The 16,287-nt window shown below is 43.5% G+C and overlaps 1 protein-coding gene across 3 annotated transcripts in view; it reads left to right on the top strand.

The window, feature by feature from the left end:
• syt1a (synaptotagmin Ia) overlaps nt 1-16,287 on the top strand; it is a 750,347-nt gene that overhangs the window by 626,804 nt on the left and 107,256 nt on the right. The window lies entirely within an intron of this gene.

Genomic DNA, 16,287 nt, shown 5'->3' with positions numbered 1-16,287 from the left:
TTCTACTGTTATTGGGTATCACTGGTATTAACCATTTCTGCTCTGGGAAAAGTGTCTCTGGATACTCACTTGATCTATGCCTCTGAACGCTTTCACACCATTTATTTGGAGATACAGCACAGGCCCTTCCAGCCCACGCCCCGTGCCGCCCAATTACACACGTGAACAACGAACCTACTAACCTGTACGCCTTGAGGATATGGGAGGGAATCAGAGCAGCCGGAGGAAACAAACCCCTTACAGACAGCAACAGGAACTGGCGCTGCAACAGTGTTACGCTAACCGCAAAGTTACCGTTGCCATGAACTCTGTGGATGAATGAAAGACAGAATAGGTTGCAGTGAAAATGAGACAGGTGGCATTTCTCTCTTGGACACTTAGTGAATTGTTTATTATTTACTAAAATACTGTGTTATAGAGAACCAGAGTACTGTAACAGGCCATTTGGCCCATCTAGTCCATGCTGAACTGTTATTTTGCCTAGTCTCACTGACCTGCATCCAGACCAGAGCCCTCCATCCTCTTCCCACCCATGTACTTTGCCAAATTTCTCTTAAGTGTTGCAATCAAGCCCACATCCACCACTTCCACTGGCAGCTTGTCCCACACTCTCACCACCCTCTGAGTAAGGAAGCTCCCCCTCGTGTTCCCCTTAAACTTTTCATCTTTCACCCTTAACCAGTCTCACCCAAGCTCAGCAGACAAAGCCATGCTTGCATTGACCATATCCGTACCCCTCACTATTCTGCATAGTTCCCCTCATTCTCCTATGCGGCAGGGAATGAGGTCATAACCAATTCAACCTTTCCCTACAACTGAGGTCCTCAAGTTTTGGTAACATCCACACTTTTTCTCTGCTTGTCATGGTGAAAACTCTTTCTGTACCACTGTAATTGCTACACATTATCACACTCTCACTGTGTTCCACACAGCCTTACTATACTCTCTGGAGTCTCATTTCATGTATGCGAGTATGAGCTATTTAAACCTCCCACGATTCAAGTCAATGTCAAGTTTATTGTCATATGTGTGCACAGGTTCGATGAGAAACTTATATGCAGCAGCATCACAGATACAGAGCATCAGATAAACAGCATTCACAAGAAAAATATAAATTAATAGAACAGAACAGTACAGTAACAGGCCCTTTGGCCCACAATGTTGTGCTAAACCAAATAAATTAGCTATCAAATGGACAACTGAATGAATCTCTTCTACCTACACAATGTCCATAGCACTCCTCCATTTTCTTCACTGTGAGGGTCTCCTAAATGTCCCAAATGTATCTGCCTTTATCAGCACCCCAGATCGCACTCTCTTAAACATAAATCATACAGAATTTTTAAAAGAATTAAAATACTTTTTTAAAAGTCCATTTTCAGAGCAACACATACGGAATGCTGGAGGGACTCAGCAGGTCAGGCAGCATCTGTGGAGATGAATAAACAGTCGACATTCAGGCCGAGACTCTTCAATGGGATGGGAAAGGAAGGGTGAAGATGCCAGAATAAAAAGATGGGAGGAGGGAAAGGAGGACCAGCGAGAAAATGATAGGTGAAGCCAGGTGTGTAAGAAGGGTAAATGGCTGGAGAAGAAGGACTCTGGAAGGAGAGGAGAGTAAACAATGGGAGAAAGGGAAAAAGGAGGGGCACCAGGGGGATGTGATAGGCAGGTGATAAGAGGCCAGAGTGTGAAACAGAAGAGGGGAGGGAGAGGGAAGAATAACCAGAAGGAGCAATTAATGTTCGTGCTGTCGGGTGAGAGGCTACCTAAGGTGTAGCTGTTCCACCCAGAGGAGGCTTCATCGGGGCAAAAGAGACCATGGACCAACATGTCAGAATTGGAATGAAGATAGGAATTAAAATGGTTGGCCACCAGGAAACTCTGCTTTTGACAGATGGAGCTGAGGTTGTGCAAAGTGATCATAGTGTTGCTAAGCTGTAGTGATGGGGTTTTACCAGTTGGTTCGGGAACTGAACGGTTGAAGGGAAGTCGCTGTTCCTGAACCTGGTGATGTGGGACTTCAGGTTTCTGTACCTCCTGCCCGATGGTAGCCACAAGAAGATGGCATGGCCTGGTTGGTGCGGATGTTTAATGATGGATAGTCCCTTCCTGAGATGGTGCCTCCTGTGGATCCTACTGATGGTGGAAGGAATGTAGCCGTGACTTATTGAGTCGAGTCCACTAATCTCTTCAGCTTCTTACTTTTCTGCTTCCAGCAGAAGTTTGCTAGTGTTTGGTGACAAGTCGAGCCACTTTAACCTCCTAAGAAAGTAATCATTCAGGCATTTTAAAAGTTGAGAGTTATTAAGAATTCACAGTAAGTCAAAAGGAATGCCAGCTCCCTCTCTATCCATGCTTTCACCACCGTAAATCCACAATTTAGTATTATTTGTGTGGAGAGATGATGCCTAGCCTCAGTACACTGGGTTATGAATAGGTGAAATGTTTAAAGGGAAACACGAGGGCTAGTAGTTGGCGCCATGTTATTACAGCTTGGGGTGTTCTGGAGTTCGGAGTTCAACTCTGGCATCCTCTGTAAGGAGTTGCCATATGCCACTGGATTACATGTATTTTCCCTGGGGGCTCCCGTTCCCTCCCACAGTCCAAAAACCGACCAGGTAGGTTAAATAAGCATGGTAAACTGTCCCGATCAGGCTATGGTTCATCGGGTTTGTCAGGGATGGCGCAGCCTGGCGAGAAAGGTCACCATCTACTACCCTAACATTCATTTACCAAATTTATTACCAAAGTACATATATGTCACCATCTACTACCCTAACATTCATTTTCTTGTCGGCATTCACAGTAGAACAAAGAAATACAATGGAATCAATGAAAATCTACACACAGTCAAAAACCAAAGTACAAAAAAAGACAAACTGTGTAAATACAAAAATTAAACCAACAAGTAAATAATCAAATAAATAAATAAGACCATACGACATGGGAGCAGAATTAGGCCACTCAGTCCACCAAGTCTGGTCTACCATTCCATCATGGCTGATTTTTTTCCTTCTCAACACCATTCTCCTACCTTCTCCCTGTAGCCTTTGACACCCTTAGTAGTCAAGAACCTATCAACCTCCACTTAAATAATAATCATAAATAAATTTAAATAGTAATACTGAGAACATGACTTGTAGAGTCATTGAAAATGAGTCCATAGGTTGTGGAATCAGTGCAGTGTAGAGGTGATTGATATCAGGTCAGGTCCATGTCTTACTTCTCAGAGGGCAATAGTGTTTTGTTTCCCTAATGGCTGATTATACACCTGAAAGGTTCTGAATGTTCCTCCAATGGATCAGTAGGTGCAAGCAGAGGATATTTGGGAAACATATCTGGGTATTTCACGGTCCATTGAAGGCTCTAATGAGTGTTTAGTTGTCCAGCCATCCTGGTGAGTCTACCGAAGACACAATCTAAAGTGATAATTTTCTGCCTGAAAGACCCAAGTGATAACGGAGACAGACATTATTCGTTTGTGATTCAACTTAGCCTATTCCTAACTTTCTTTCACTGCTGCAAACTTTAACAAGAGACCAAGTATTTTTTTAGTTGAATTCTGGACTTAAAAGATACAGTAACCATTTGTTTAATCACAAACAAAAGAAAATCAGCAGACACTGGAAATCCAAGCAACACACACAAAAGACGAGGGTAACTTAGCAGGCCAGGAAACATCTATAGGAAAGAGTACAGTTGATGTATCAGGATGAGATCCTTCATCTGGACTGCAGGAAAAAAGGTGACAGTCAGAGTTAGAAGTTGGGATAAGGGGAGGAAGAACCTCAAGGTGATAGGTGAAACCAAGAGGCAGGAGGAAGAGGTGAAGTAAAGAGCTGGGAAGTTGATTGGTGAAAGAGATACAGGGTTGGAGAGGGGGGAGTCTGATAGGAGAGGACAGAAGGACATGGAAGAAAGAAAATGGGGAAGAGCACCAGAGGGAGGTGATTGGCAGTTACGGAGATAAGGTAAGGGAGGGAAATGGGAACGGGGAAAGGTGAAGGGAGGTTGGCAGTTACTGGAAGTTTGAGAAATCGATGTTCATGCCATCAGGTTGGGGGCTACCCAGACTGTATGTAAGGTGTTGTTCCTCCAACCTGAGTGTGGCCTCATCGCGACAGTGGAGGAGACCATGGACTGACATATTGGAATGAGAATGGGAGATGTAATTAAAACGTGTGGCCACCAGAGGATCCTGCTTTTTCTGACAGAAGCTCAGTGAAGCGATCTCCCAGGTCTCACTGATATACAGGAAGCCACACCGGGAGCACCAGATACAGTAGGTGACCCCCAGTAGACTCACAGGTGAAGTATCGCCTCATCTGGAAGGGCGGCTTGAGGTCCTGAATGGTAGTGAGGGAGGAGGTGTAGGGGCAGCTGTAGCACTTGTTCCACTTGCGAGGATAAGTGCCAGGAGGGAGATAAGTGGGGAGGGACAAATGGACAAGGGAGTTGCGTAGGGAGTGGAAAACAGAAAGTGGGTGGAGGAATAAGTGCCAGGATAGAGATGCATGGTTAAGTCCCTGGATCCAACCGCCAGAAAAACACAGAACCTCCCAAAGGCCATCCATTTTAACTCCACTTCCCATTCCAACATGTCAATCCATGGTCTCCTCTACTGTTGCAATGAGCCCATACTCAGGCTGGAGGAGCAACACCTTATATTCCAACCTGATGGCATGAACGTCGATTTCTCAAACTTCCAGTAATGACCCTCCTTCACCATTCCCCATTCCCTTTTCCCTCTGCTGCTCCTCTCCCTTTTCCTTTTTCCATGGCCTTCTGTCCTCTGCTATCAGATTCCCCCTTCTCCAGCCCTGTATCTCTTTCACCATTCATCTTCCCAGTATTCCCAGCTCTTTATTTCACCCCTCCACTCCTCCCCCCACTGGCTTCACCTATCACCTTGTGCTTCTTTCTCCCCTCTCCAGGCACTCTAACTCTGACTCCTCATCTTTTTATCTCCAGTCCTGATGAAGGGTCTCAGCCGAAACATTGATTGTACTCTTTTCCATGGATGCTGCCTGGCCTTCTGAGTTCCTCCAGCATTTTGTGTGTGTAACCACTTGTTTGTGATTTTGGAATGGGATGTGGCATCCCCTCTGAGTAATGTGGCTGTGGTCTCAATCACTTATTCATCGAGTAGATCTTCACTAGATTGGCTAGAATATTTTTCACTCTTTCAAATTCCCCATTCTGGTTCCCCTCTTCTCCTCACCTGTCCATCACCTCACTTTGGTGTGCTTCCTCTTTCCCTTTCTCCCATAGTCTCCTCTCCTTTCCTATCAGATTCCTTCTTATTCAGCCCTTTACCTTTTCTACCTATCATCTCCCAGTTTCTTGCTTCATCCCCGTTTCCCCCAGCTACCCATCTTCCTCCTCACCTAATCTCACCAATCACTTGCCAGCTTGTACTCCATCTTAACCCCTTCCCACCCCACCCCCTGACCTTCTTATTCTGGCTTCTTCCCCCTTCCTTTCCAATACTTACAAAGGCCCTCAACTGAAGTATCGACTGTTTATTCCTCTGCATAGATGCTGCCTGACCTACTGATTTTCCCCAGCAATTTGTGTGCATTTCTCAGGATTTCCAGCAACTGGAGAATCCTGTGTTTATGATTTGCTGCTTCACTGTGCAACCTCGTCTAACTACAGTGTCTTGTAAAAGTATTCAGCTCCCAACCCTTTGTTCACATAAATGAGCATTACAACCAGGAATTTTGATCAATTTAACTGAGAATTTTTATTTGTGAATCACATGCTCCTTTTTTTCCCCACAGTAGAGCCCCCCCAAAAACAGGGACAATTATAAAGCATGAGAAATTAATAATTCAAAAAGTGTAATGTCAGTAGTTCAGAAGTATTCATCCCCCTGTGCTCAGTACTTGGTTCAACCACCTCCTACAGCTATTACAGCAGTAGTCTTTTAGGATAAGTCTCCATTAGCTTTGCACAACATGATGGAGCAAGGTTTTCCCATTCCTCCTTGCAAAATCCCTCAAGCTGTGTCAGGTTAGTCCAGGGAGTAGCAGTGAACAGCACTCTTGAGGTCTTGCCAGAGATGCTCGATACAGGATTCTGACTGGGACACTCAATTTTCTTCATTCCATGAAGCCTTGCTTTCTCTGGCTGTGTGCTTTGGGACATTGTCCTGCAGAAAGATGAACTTCCTCCCCAGTTTAAGCTTTCTGGCAGAGGCTAGCAGGTTTTTATCCAGGATCTCTCTGAATTTAGCAGCATTCATCTTCCCATCAACCCTAACCAGATTTCTAGTCCCGATTGCTGAAAAGCATCCCCATAGCATGATGCTATGTCCGTCATACTTTCCAGCAGGGATGCAGCTACCTGACTGATCCTCAGTATTACATTTACACAGTCTGTTGAGGCCAAAAGCTCCACTTCAGTCTCATCTGACCACAAGAATTTCAAAGGTTAATTTTATTGTCAAAATGTACATGTGCAATAAAACTCTGATATTTGTCTTCTCCAGATAGCCATGAAATACAGAAAAAAACATGGTGTTTTTGAAAAAGACATCAACACACCCCCCTGCACTAAAAATAAAAAGAAACAAAACTTCAAACCCCAACACCCAGCCCCCCCCCCCCCCCGCTTGCACAATAAACCAACAGATCGCCCACAAAGGAAATCACAGCTGGAACATCAATCCCCAAACCTCTCCCTTCACACAGAACAAACTGATCACAGCTAGGAAGGAAGAACATCAAAAACCCTAACCCTAACCCCAACCCCTTCCCTCACAAAAACTAGCGGCAATAGCATCAAATCCCAACCTCCTCTCTCACACAAGTAACGTATCACCCACCCACCAATCGGCACTGAAAGAAGAAAATACAAAACTGAAGGAGACCAATACAGTTCAATAATCACATAAATCTCAGAATTCTCTCATTAGCATCAAGGAAAGCAGCCACATGAACCTTCCAGATCTCAACAGTATCTTATAAGTGATGTCGTTATGGGTGAGGAAATGTATTTTTTCATACCAAGGGTTTCTTCTTTGACACTCTTCCATAAATACCTGTTTTATGCAAGGCCTTTGAGATTCTGGAGCCATGAACTTTGTCTCCAGTTGCAGCCTCTGACTTCTGCAGTTTACCCAGAGTTGGTGTCACAGTAGCCTCTCTTACAAGTGCTATTCTTCTTCAGTGATTAATTTGAGAGGGCGGCCTGACCTGTGCAGTGTGATTGCGATTTCATATTTTTCCCACTTTTTCATGACGGACTGCACTGAGCTTAGAGGTATGTTCCGTGCCTTTGAGATGGTCTTATATCCTTCCCCAGATTTGTGATCTATTATCATTTCCCTGACTTGCCTTGAGTGCTCTTTTGTCTTCATTTTGGGTTGGTCTGTTGACAATCTGGCATAGACCTTGTCTCTCTCTATACAAGGTCTCTAGACCTTGTATAGAGAGAGAGTATTTATTCTTATGAATTCATTGAAAACAGATGATCCTCCAATTTTCCAGATCAACAAATATGGTGAATTAGTACAGTACCTAAGGATAGCACAGTTAATACAAAAGGCATGAATACTTTTTCAGCCTCAGAATTTTGAATGTTTAATTTTTAGTAAATTGCTGAGAAGTTTTGGAAATTCTCTTTTGATTTAACAAGATTCACAAGATTTTGTAGATCAGCTCAAAGAAATCCTACTTCAATGTATTTTGAATTTCGAAAATGAGACAGTAAAATGTGAAAGTAGTTGTGGAGACTGAATACATTTTCAAAGCATTGTACGTCTACCCTGAAGAAGTTTAAGTTTCTTCAACAGGAGTTCATTGAGACCCTATCTCATGCTCTCCCTCTGTGGTGTCAGCTGCTCACCTATCACCTGCTGGCTTGTTCTGCTTCCACTTTGCCTGCCTTCTTCCATCTGCCTTTCCAGTCCTGATGATGACTCCCAGCCTGAAATGTCATCTGTTTGTTTCTCTCCCAAGCTGCTGCCTAACCTGCTGAGTTGCTCCAGCACTTTATGTGGGTCCCTCAATAAATAGTGCAAAATGAGAGAAAAATAGTGAGGTAGTGTTCATGAACTCTAACGCAAAGGGGAAGAAACTGTTCCTAAAATGTATCCACAATTATACTAGATCTCAAATTGGTTCCTTGCACCAAAGGTGTGGTTGCTGAAGTTACTGATAGTAAAGCATTCGTTATGGCTCTCAATCCAATCTCTGGAGAAAGAGACAGAATTTCAGGCCAGTCTTCAACCTGAAATGCCAACTCTGTTTTTCTTTCTCCACAAAGGTGAAGTATTCACTATGGCTCTCAATCCAAAACGTCCATAGTTTATTCCTCTCCATAGACGCCGCCTGACCTGCTGAGTTCCTCCAGCATTTTGTGTATTGCTTTTGATGACAAATGGCAGGGTTCCCTTTTTTAAACCATCTTTCACAAAAGAAAAACCTTGTAATTAATTTTAAGTACCCAATCCAGTCAATGTGACAATGTAGAAGACATGACAAATGTCTACACAGTAAGATGTCATAAGGAGTCATGACAGAAATGAAATCCAGCCATTTTCCATCTCCATTCTCAATCCCAATACAGGGTCTTAACCTGAAATGTCAACCATCTCCCTGCTCCTGCAGATGCTGCCTGACCCATTGCGTTCCTCCAGCTGTCTGGATTTGTTTAATGCATGGCTGTGTAGCAGTTAGCGAGTCGTTTTACAGCATCACCTGTAAGATCAGGGTTTAGTTCCACTGCTGTCTGTAAGGAGTTTGTACATTCTCCCCGTGACCATGTGGGTTTCTGCCAGATGCTCCTGTTTCCTCCCACAGTCCAAGGACGTACAAGTTAGGAGGAGTGGTTTGTGAGCATGCTATGTTAGTGCCAGAAGCAGGCCAAAATTTGCGGGCTGCCCAGCACAACCCTTGCTGACTTGATTTGATGCAGAATGATGCGTTTCACTGTTTTTTTCAATGCACATGGAAAATAAAGCTAATCTTTAAAAAATTGTGAACATGGCAGATCTCTGGAGAAAGACAGAATTCAGGTCAGTCATCAACCTGGAATATCAGTGTGGTGAACTACATACACCTGTCTGGACATGCACCCCCCCTGCTGACTGCTCCCGTGGCTCCTCCCACAGACCCCGGTATAAAGGCGATTGGAGCCACAGACCCTTCCTCAGTCTCCAGGATGTCGTGTGGTGGTCACTTGCTGCTTGTGCTTTCTTCCAGCCAATAAAAGCCTACCTTAACCCACATCTCAGAGTTATTGATGGTGCATCAGTCAGCTCTCTTTTTCTTTCTTCATCCCTCAGGGAAGGGAACCCTGCTGTCCTCCTCTGGTCTTATGTAACACTCCAGACCCACAGTGTGGTGCTTTGTCCTGGTATGATCCTATTAACTACACTTTCATGGACCATTGGGGGGGCCTGATAGGTAGTAGTCGAAAAACAAAGAAACAGATAAAAACCTGTGTGTCCAAAATAGAGTCACAGAACAGCACAGCACAAGCAGGCCCTTCAAATCGAACCTGCGTCCAATACTTCCACTGGCAGCTTGACTCACACTTGCATTACCTTCCAAGAGAAGAAATTCCCTCTCAAGTTCTCCTTAAATATTTCATCATTAACCTATGACCTCTAGTTCTAGTCTGGCCCAGGACAAGGAAAATGAGGGGACATAAATCTCAGTGAGATTGCAATAAAATGATGAGGAAATTTAGCGGAAACATTTTTCCCTGAGTGTGGTGAGGATGTGGAGAATTTTCCTACCTGGAGTTTCTGAAGGAAGGAGCAGAGATGATATTGATGGGGAAGGTGAAATGGGTGGGTCAGGAAAGATTACTGTGAGGCATGGATTTAAAAGGCTAATATTGGACTAGAGGGCATGTCTGAGGTTGAGTGTGCTAGGGCTGTTCTCTTTGCAGCAAAGGAGGATGGGATGTGACTTGCTAGAGGTGTACAAGATTATAAGAGATGTATTCAAGTGAGTAGCCAGAGACTTTTTCCCAGAAATGGCTAATACATGGAGGCATAATTTTAAGATGATTCAAGGAAAAATAGGGGGAATGTCAGACAAGTTCTTTACACAGAGAGTGGTGGGTGTGGGGAACGCCCTCCCGGGGTGGTGGTAGAGACAGATTTGGGGCATTTAAGAAGCTCTTGGTTAACAGAGAAGTGGAGGGCTATGTAGGAGGGAAGGGTTAGATTGATCTGATGGTAGGTTAAAAAGTTGGCTCTACACCACGGGCCAAAGGGCCTGTAGTATTTTGTCGTGTTCTATGTAAGTCTCTGCTGTAATATTTTGTTCCTGACTTTCCACACTGAGGTAGAGAACAAGTGATTGGATGGTTCAAGATGGATTCTATTACCCTGTCAGTTCTATCGATCATTCAACCTGCGATTGATTTGAACCATAGAACATTACAGAACAGAAACAGGCCTTTTGGCCTGTTTCTGAAGAAGGCTCCATTTGCCTGTGCAGGAAATGTTGTTGAAGCTTGGGCCCATTTCTTTGACTTAGCATCACATAAACTCTAAGTCAAAGTAAATGTATTATCAAACTATGTATAGTATATATCACCATATACTACCTTAACATTCAATTTCTTGTAGGCATTCCATGAAAATAAAGAAATACAACCAAAGTTATGAAAACAAATATATAAGGAGTCTTGTCTTGCTGCTACCATTGGGCAAGACAGAATGCTCCAGCCACCCCCAACTCCCCTAAACTTGCCTCTGACATCTCCCCTAAACTCTCATCTTAAATGGATGTCCATTTAAGACAGTCCATTGCTGCCCTGGGAAATGAACACTGACTGTCCACTCCATCTGTGCCTCTTATCATCTGATACACCTCTATCAGGCCATCCCTCATCCCCCTCTGCTCCAAAGAGAAAAGCCCAACTTTTCCTCATAAGATATGTTCTCTAAACCAGTTAGTGGCCTGGTGAAGCTCCTCTGCATTATATCTAAACCTTCCACGTCCTTCTTATAATGAGGTGACCAGAAATGAACACATGGCCAAAAGTGAGGGAATGGATATTTTGTTGGCATTGACTGGTTAGACTAAAGAGCTTGATTACATGCTGTGTGACTCTGTCACTCTGTCAGAAAGATGGTATAATGTTCAAGATAAATTTATTAACAGAGTACATCTATGTCACCATATACTACGCTAAGACTCACTTCCTCATCGGTATTCACAATAAATACAATGAAACACTACACACAAAGACAAACACCAATGAGCAAATAAACAAACTTTGCAAATTCAAAAAATAAAACAAAATAACATCCTTATAAATAATAGATAAATAAGTAATAAATAATATTGAGATTAGGAGTTGTGGGGTCCTTGCAAGTGAGTCCATAGTTGTGGAATCATTTGGGACCTCAGTGTTGGGGTGACTGAAGTTATCCACACTGGTTCACAAACCTAATGGCTGACAAGTAATAGCTGTTCCTAAACCTTATGGTGTGGGACCTAAGGCTCCCGTATTTCTTTCCTGATGGTAGCAGCAAGAAGAGAGCATGGCCTGGTTAGGGAGGACGGGTCCTTGATCATGAATGCCACTTTCCTGCGACAACGCTCCTTGTAAATGTGCTCATTGATGGGGAAGGCTTTACCAGCGGTGGACTGGGCTAAGTCCACTACCTCTTGTAGACTTTTCCATGCAAGGGCATTGGTGTTTCCATTCAAGTCCATGATGGGGGGTTTTGGTGCAAAATATTTTCCTGAGCACAGAGAGTGTTGTGCTGTTTCTTATGGCAAAGACAGCTTTGTAAATCCATACGGAGTAGAATTAGGCTGTTCTCCCACTGAGTCTGTACCACCATTCTATCATGGCTGAATTATCCTCACCCCATTCTTCTGCCTTCTCCTCATAACCTTTGACACCCTAGCTAATCAAGAACCTATCACCCTCTGCTTTAAATGACTTCCACAGATTCACCAACCTCTGGTTAAATAAATTCTTCCTTATCTCTATTCTAAAGGGGCGTCCTTCAATCCTGAGGCTATGCCGTCTTTTCCTAGACTCTCCCGCTGTTGGAAACATCCTCTCCATGTCCATTGTGTCCAGGCCTTTCAATATGCAGTAGATTTCTATGAGATTTCCCCTCATTCTTGATAAAGTCAAACATACATATCCTCAAAGAGTCAGAGGCATTTAACACAAACATTCCTAAATTGAACATCGATAAATCAAGGAATTAGTGTATTTGTTTAGATCACAAACGTTATGAGTGCCCGCAAGGCAGTACATGAGGCTCACATAGAGCGGGACAGTCATGCTGAGACAATTATTTGCAACAATAAAATTAAGACAAAAAGGTAGGAGTCAAAGAGGAATTTAAAGCCGTTTGTATGAAGGCAAGAATTCAATCACACAGCTCTAAAGGATGAAATCTGATTAGCTAATGCGCCTCTTGACTTGTTTAGCAGGAATGGTCGATTTCAACTTTAATTCTCTCATCAGTCAGATTGTTGTTCCTCCTCAGTTATGCAGGGAGAGAAAAATTATTTAGAAATCGAAAGAAAAGCTACAAAAATAGCAGTACTTGAAAAGTAGGAAGTTGTCTCTGGGCTATGACATTCCGTTCTGGTACCCTATTACAGGAAGGATGTGCCGGCTTTAGGGAGGGTGCAGAAGAGATTTGCCGGGAAACTGCCTAGATTAGAGGGCCTGATCTACAAGGAAAGGTTGGACAACTTTGAGTTGTTTTTTCTAGAGTGACAGGAAATCCATTTCATTTTCCCACATTCCCAGCAACTCCCCACCTGTACACTCAAGGCAATTTACAGAGGCCAGCTACCTACCTGCCAATGCTCATATTTTCTGGGACCAGAGCTACCAGGGGAAAACGCACACAGTCACAGGGAGAGTGTGCAAACTTCACACAGGCAGCACCTGAGGTCGGGATTGAACCCCGTCTTTAGCTGCATTACACTGCCACATGGTGCGTCACTGTGTGTCTGAAATGTAGCAGTGAATTAGCACACAGCAAGCTCCACAAATAGCCACGATAATGGAAGAAGCATTACGATGTGCTCCTTGAATGCGATAACATGTGGATTGAGCGTTACAGAAGGTGTACAACCTCCTTTCCTGCTTTAGTCAGGATTAAGTAGAAAAGTCAGAGGTCACATTGCATTGTGCGCAGTTCTGGTTGCCTCATTTTAGGAAGGACGCGGAAACTTTGGAGTGGGTGGGGAAGAGGATCGAAGTTCAAAGTAAATTTATTATCGAACTGAGTGCATGTCACCATATGCTACCCTGAGATTCATTTTCTTGCAGGCATTCACAGAAGAACAATGAAATACAATAGAATCAATGAAAAAATATACACAAAGACCAGCAAACAACCAACATCCAAAATAAGACAAACAGTCCAAATACAAAAAACCTAAAAAGAAGATAGATAGATAGGTACTGAGAACTTGAGTTGTAGTAACATTGAAAGTGAGTCCATAGGTTGACTAACCTGTTGCCTGGATTAGAGAGCAATAGCTATAATAAGAGGCTGGGCAAATTTGGCTTATTTCCTCTGGAATGTTGGAAACTGAGGCCTCAGCCTCAAAAAAAATATCCATTTTAGTGCAAAGTGATCAAAGTGGCCACAGCTTTACAAGCCTTTGGTGATTAGGGTTGTGATAATTGGAAAATGATGTCTGGGTCATGTGATGATTAGGATTGTGACCATTGAACAATGATGTCTGGGTCATGTGATAATTAGGATTGTGGCCATTGAACAATGATGTCTGGGTCATGTTGTGATTAGGATTGTGGCCATTGGACAATGATGTTTTGGTCATGTGGTGATTAGGATTGTGGCCATTGGACAATGATGTTTTGGTCATGTGGTGATTAGGGTTGTGGCCATTGGACAATGATGTTTTGGTCATGTGGTGATTAGGATTGTGGCCATTGGACAATGATGTTTTGGTCATGTGGTGATTAGGGTTGTGGCCATTGGACAATGATGTTTTGGTCATGTGGTGATTAGGATTGTGGCCATTGGACAATGATGTTTTGGTCATGTGGTGATTAGGGTTGTGGCCATTGGACAATGATGTTTTGGTCATGTGGTGATTAGGATTGTGGCCATTGGACAATGATGTTTTGGTCATGTGGTGATTAGGGTTGTGGCCATTGGACAATGATGTTTTGGTCATGTGGTGATTAGGATTGTGGCCATTGGACAATGATGTTTTGGTCATGTGGTGATTAGGGTTGTGGCCATTGGACAATGATGTTTTGGTCATGTGGTGATTAGGATTGTGGCCATTGGACAATGATGTTTTGGTCATGTGGTGATTAGGGTTGTGGCCATTGGACAATGATGTTTTGGTCATGTGGTGATTAGGATTGTGGCCATTGGACAATGATGTTTTGGTCATGTGGTGATTAGGGTTGTGGCCATTGGACAATGATGTTTTGGTCATGTGGTGATTAGGGTTGTGGCCATTGGACAATGATGTTTTGGTCATGTGGTGATTAGGATTGTGGCCATTGGACAATGATGTTTTGGTCATGTGGTGATTAGGGTTGTGGCCATTGGACAATGATGTTTTGGTCATGTGGTGATTAGGATTGTGGCCATTGGACAATGATGTTTTGGTCATGTGGTGATTAGGGTTGTGGCCATTGGACAATGATGTTTTGGTCATGTGGTGATTAGGATTGTGGCCATTGGACAATGATGTTTTGGTCATGTGGTGATTAGGGTTGTGGCCATTGGACAATGATGTTTTGGTCATGTGGTGATTAGGATTGTGGCCATTGGACAATGATGTTTTGGTCATGTGGTGATTAGGGTTGTGGCCATTGGACAATGATGTTTTGGTCATGTGGTGATTAGGATTGTGGCCATTGGACAATGATGTTTTGGTCATGTGGTGATTAGGGTTGTGGCCATTGGACAATGATGTTTTGGTCATGTTGTGATTAGGATTGTGGCCATTGGACAATGATGTTTTGGTCATGGGGTGATTAGGGTTGTGGCCATTGGACAATGATGTCTGGGTCATGAAAAATGAATAAATTAAAAAGGAAAACTTAAAACTAAGGCAAGTGGGCCATAGTTGTCATGGTAACAACACTGTAGCCTGAGTAAGGAGACCATTGGCCTTTTGTGGAATATGTAGCCCACTGTAACTTGTCCTAAATCCAGTAAACCCATAGCAGCAAGCACACAGAGAGGCTAATCCCTCACCTTCTACTGCTTTGCCTTGAAGGTGCCTGAGGCTGACCTGGCCAGCTGGAAGAACAAAGAAACAACTTCACATCTTGTCAGGGAACAGTCTGGCCCTCAAGCCATTTGCCAGTGCCCTCTAGGCCTGAGTCTGTCACATTGGACTCAAGGCCCCCCCACTGTTCCGTAATGACCAAGGTGTAGAGTCACTTCTGGGTTGCTGAGAAGACAGACAAAATTGTGGGACTGTAATAATTGCATTTATTATTGTATTTTATTGAAATATTTTATTTCTAAATATAAAACACAGAACATAGAACAGTACAGCACAGAGCAGGCCATTCAGCCCACAATGTTGTACTCAACCTATATAAAGCTACTCCCGGATTCATTGGTGCATGCAAAGGATTTGAGTCATGGTAGTGTAGTGGTTACTGGCAATGTAATGGTTCCGTTTCTGCTGGTGTCTGTAAGGAGTTTGTACATTCTCCCTGTGAATGTGTGGATTTCCTCCCACGTTCCAAATATGTACAGGTCAGTAGGTTAATTGATCGTATAAATGTAAATGGGTAGACGGGCTCATTGGGCCAGAAGGACCTGTTACCCGACTGTATCTCTAAATAAAAACTAAAATCAATACATTCACTGGCGAAACCGCAAAGTAAATAAGTGAAAGCTTTCTGGTGTCTCAGAAAACATGACTCATCTATCACCAACAGTGGAAAGAGGAAATTAGCTTTATTTGTCATCTGTACACCGAAACATATAGTGGAAGGTATTATTTGTGTCAAATCAAACCCACAGGTTTGCAATGGTTCTGCCACCAACACAGTATGCTCGCGAGTTACCAATCCTAACCTGTACACCTTTGGAATGTGTGAGGAAACCCACCCGGTCACAGGGAGAACATACGAACTCTTTACAGACAGCTAACCTCTGCACTACCGTTGCCACTTGTTGTACGTGCAGGAGTTCTGGGGTGGGAAAATACTCAGAACGTCAGGCAGCATCGGTGGAGAGAGAATCCCAGCTGACAGTTCAGGAAGCATCTGGCATGGCAAGGATGAGTTGGGCTGAAGGGCCTCTTGTTGTGTGTCACAGTGTGTTCA

This window comes from Hypanus sabinus, chromosome 8, assembly GCF_030144855.1.
Source record: "Hypanus sabinus isolate sHypSab1 chromosome 8, sHypSab1.hap1, whole genome shotgun sequence".
NCBI lineage: Eukaryota > Metazoa > Chordata > Chondrichthyes > Myliobatiformes > Dasyatidae > Hypanus > Hypanus sabinus.
This window is presented reverse-complemented; position numbering and strand designations above follow the sequence as displayed.